This window comes from Notothenia coriiceps, unplaced genomic scaffold (genome assembly GCF_000735185.1).
Source record: "Notothenia coriiceps isolate Sejong01 unplaced genomic scaffold, NC01 NC01_scaffold00001598, whole genome shotgun sequence".
In the NCBI taxonomy this organism is placed as follows: domain Eukaryota; kingdom Metazoa; phylum Chordata; class Actinopteri; order Perciformes; family Nototheniidae; genus Notothenia; species Notothenia coriiceps.
The window spans coordinates 1,301-5,984 of NW_011334299.1; the positions used below are offsets into that span (position 1 = coordinate 1,301).

At 40.6% G+C, this 4,684-nt stretch overlaps 1 pseudogene; it reads left to right on the forward strand.

Annotated features, from left to right (window-relative positions):
• Positions 1 to 237: 237 nt before the first annotated feature.
• LOC104962898 (protein max pseudogene) lies at positions 238 to 3,585 on the forward strand (annotated as a pseudogene).
• The last annotated feature ends 1,099 nt before the right edge of the window (positions 3,586 to 4,684 follow it).

Consider the following 4,684-nt stretch of genomic DNA (forward strand, 5'->3'; position numbering starts at 1 on the left):
GATGTGTAAATCTTACCTTTGGGCATTTATAGTATTATGTTCTAGATTAATTGTAAAAAATATAAATATCTGACACTAGCTAATCATATATCTATATTAGCATGGTTTTAATGATTACTACTCCACTGTATAAAGACAATTGCACCATTACAGTGGTGTTGTTGTGAAGGCAGCACAGACCCCCCCCACCCCCCACACTGTGGCTCTGCTGCCGGTCTAAAGGCCGTGTGACTCTTGTCGTTGCAGGCAGACAAAAGGGCACACCACAATGCTCTGGAGCGCAAACGTAGAGATCACATCAAAGACAGCTTTCACAGCCTCCGGGACTCAGTGCCCGCCCTGCAGGGAGAGAAGGTTGGTAAAGCTCAGCCTGCCAGTCCTCCAGGCACACGATGTTCAGGCTCCCATGTAAGACTCTTTTTGAAACTTTTGACATGTTTGAAAGGTGAAGTATGTTGAGTGAATTAACCTGCAAATCATATCAATGCTTTTCTGTCATGTGACTAAACATTTTCTTTCAAATGTGCAGGGATGATTAGTCAAAGTCTAATCTGAATACCTTTTATCTGTCCCACAGAGGGAACTTTACAGCAAGTAAAGAGCCTGAGATATTGATATTATCTAAGAAGCAGGTCTTTTAAAAATATTTAAGATGAAAGCAGAAATGACACAATTTACTAAATCCAGTGACAGTTATGAGATAGCAGCCAGGTAAGTATTAAAGGTGGAAGTATATACCCGACAGATTTATTACAGAGAAGTCAAAGTCAACCGTATTATCAATATCTGTGTGTGGTTCAAACGGGGCGACCAAAGGGCAGTTTCTAACAGTCCCAAAGAATAAAATATATATAAAATATATATATATTCAAACATACACAACAAATATATAAAATAAAAGGCACAACACAAATATATAAGAATAGCAGTCTGGTAGACTCAAACTAATGGATATATGACAACAGTACAAATAAATACAAGCAGTGCAATAACGGCTACCTGCTTTCATAACGTGCGCCAGTGGAGGAAAATAGTTTCTAACCCAAAACGCCGTTTCTAACTGTCCAAACAAAAACATATGTATCCATTAATACTCCAAATAAAAGATAATAAGAAAGGCACAAGAATAATTATATAAGAATAGCAGTCTGGTAGACCAAAACGGATGATTATATGACAATGATAACAGTACAAATAAATACAAGCAGTGCAATTACTGCTAACTACTTTTCTAACGTGCGCCAGTGGAGGAAAATAGTTTGAGGGACTGGAGGAGGGCAGATGGCGGCTGAGAGCAGCTTGGCACCGAGGCAGGAGAAATACTTGGACCAACGACAGGAAGTTATTATGAGGACATTTGTGTTGCTCTCTTCCTGTTTTGTCTCTATGACATTGAGCTGGTTCAGTGACTGCGGGCACAGACTGGCTTATTTTCCTCTAACAGAGCAGTTAATGACTGACGCAGTGTGAAGGGGGCGGGGGGGCGGCGGCGTTATGAGATGACGTGAGAGATGTTTACCGATCATTTGTAAGAAGTGTTGGGTTACAGCTGCCTCAGTGCAACCCCCACTCTCTCTCTCTCTCTCTCTCTCGCTCTCTGTACTGCTGTTACAAATCTGCTTCAGGCCAGCATGCAGGGTTTTAATTCTTGAGAGAGGGAAACAAATATGAAGAGAATATTTTAGGGCTGGGTGCAAAACCTCAATATTTGACTCGACAGACGGAAATGACTGGATTCAGTTATTGAGTCAATCGGGTTGTGTGTATATATGCACAGTAGCTTCTGTGTAGATATGGAAATCTGAAGTTTTGAATCCAAATGCTGCCAGCCTGACATATATTTAGTTTGAGGAATGTCCTCGTCTCTTTTAGGAACTTGTTTGGTGGAGTGGTAAACCATGTGGCTGCACGTCTTGTGATCAGTTCATTTAGCAGACGGACTCCACACTAACTCGCATTAAATACAATGTTTATAGACTTTTGAGTTCTTTACCTCTAGATTTATTTACATATATTCATTTATTTTATCATTTGTATTTTACTTTAAGAGTGCTAGTTTGTTATACTAATCTAAAAATACAACCCGGCAGCCTTTAAATCCTCCATTTTATGTCAGTCAATGTAAATTAGTCAGTTATCATTATATCATCCAAAATGAGCATTGACACAATAGCATACTCTTCTTTGGCTCAATACAAATACATAGAAACATAATTAATATAGCTAGAGCTCAAACTACTAACATGGAGTTGTTATTCAATTAGTCGGCAACTGTTTTGACCATTTCTTTATTATTAAATGCTCTTTTTAATCAACTAGACCCCCAAAACCCCCTTTCTTGTGGGACCTTTTCCGTTTTTCTGTGTCTTCATTGATATTAATATATGAAACTCTTGGCTTTGTGCGGTTGCTCCGAAAAGACAAGCTACTAAAATGTGTCAGCTTAGCAAATTACTATCAACAGTTAAACTATATTCTAGTCTTCATTAGCCCAAACCACTTCTACTAGAAAACAATCAAACAACTTATTATAAACAATTCCGTTTTGTATTTAAAAGTTGATGCCGTACTTCCTAAAGGACTACACATGTATTTAATGATATCACAGGTGATGGACTATGTATGTTTAAGGAAACCAATGTTTGGTTTACAGAAACTTGCATAATTGTACATTTCTATAAAAAACGTTTAAATGATACAAACTGGGACAAACACCCTGACAGTAATGTGAGGGGGGGGGGGGTCACTCAGAGCTGCTCACAGGTGAACAGCAGTGCAGAACCACACCGTGCTAACCCACATTTCTTCCACAGGCTGCAGTAATGTAGGGCTGTGCAATTAATCGTATTTTAATCTCGATTACGATTTTGGCTTGCAACGATTACGAAAACAACGTAATTGAAATAAAAACTTTTTTTTTTTTTTGGTTTTTCAGTTGAGTTCTACTTAAAGTTCAGGGTAATCAACTGTTAAAAACATACTGTTAAACTTTTTTTTCAATAAATGGATGCTTTCAAAGTAAATGGTTAATCGTTTTTAATAATCGTGACATCAATTATTGAACAAAAATAATCGTGATTATAATTTCTGCCATAATCGCACAGCCCTACAGTAATGTGAAGAAAGCATCCGTATGAATGTCTCTGTGTACGAATGATGTGATAAAAAGTCTGTATTCCTGCGTCACTGCCTCCATCTCGTGTGTCACTAACAGCCGTCTGCCAAACAGGCGTCTCGGGCTCAAATCCTAGACAAAGCCACAGAGTACATCCAATACATGAGGCGAAAAAATCACACGCACCAGCAGGACATCGACGACCTGAAGAGGCAGAACGCTCTGCTGGAGCAGCAAGGTAACGACTACTGCCCCCCCGACACCGAGGGTACTGTACACACTCTATATCACACATATGAGATATTAAGCTTTTCTGTGGGGTGGATTTTATTCTTAAATTGGGATGAATTTCAATATCTTTCACTTTAATTATACTAATGCTTAAAGCAGGGGTGTCCAAACTACGGCCCGGGGGCTTATACAAGAACAATGTAATATGGCCCTCCAATGAATCTTGCGCTTGTCTTATATTGTACTTATTAACTATAAATAATAAATAAACTATACATTTTTCTGTATGTGTCCCTGGGTGAAAAAGGTTTGGACCCCCCTGGCTCAAAGTGACTAATTGTCATGGGGCTGCTTTATGGCCACGATGTTCTTTTTAATACAGGCGGTTCTTTTGTTACTGTGTTTAAGATTGCTCCATTGAAAGTGATTCCAGTTTGTTTTAAGTGCCATTTAAAGAGTTTTAAGCACATTTGTATTATTGGGATATTGCAATTCACCATTATTTTGGCCAGGACAATCGTGACATGACGTATTTGTTTATTCTCCAGCTCCTACAGAACAGATCATTCATGTTTTTTCATTTACTTCAGTCGTGTAATGTGTCCCTGGCCTGCCTTCTTCTGTTCGCTCTGAGATCCTGCAGCTCCTGTGTTTCCTCCTCATGGTTTCCTCCTGTGTATCCTCATGGTTTCCTTGTGTGTTTCCTCCTGTGTTTCCTCCTCATGGTTTCCTCCTGTTTCCTCCTGTGTTTCCTCCTGTGTTTCCTCCTGTGTTTCCTCCTGTGTTTCCTCCTCATGGTTTCCTCCTCATGGTTTCCTCCTGTGTTTCCTTGTGTGTTTCCTCATGTGCTTCCTCCTCATGGTTTCTTCCTGTGTTTCCTCCCGTGTTTCCTCATGTGCTTCCTCCTCATGGTTTCCTCCTGCGCTTCCTCCTGTGTTTCCTCCTGTGTTTCCTCATGTGTTTCCTCCTGTGCTTCCTCCTGTGTTTCCTCATGTGTTTCCTCCTGTGTTTCCTCCTGTGTTTCCTCCTGTGTTTCCTCCTGTGTTTCCTCCTGTGCTTCCTCCTGTGCTTCCTCCTGTGTTTCCTCCTGTGCTTCCTCATGTGTTTCCTCCTGTGTTTCCTCCTGTGTTTCCTCCTGTGCTTCCTCCTGTGTTTCCTCCTGTGTTTCCTCCTGTGTTTCCTCCTGTGCTTCCTCCTGTGCTTCCTCCTGTGTTTCCTCCTGTGTTTCCTCCTGTGGTTTCCTCCTGTGCTTCCTCATGTGTTTCCTCCTGTGTTTCCTCCTGTGTTTCCTCCTGTGTTTCCTCCTCATGGTTTCCTCCTGTGCTTCCTCCTGTGTTT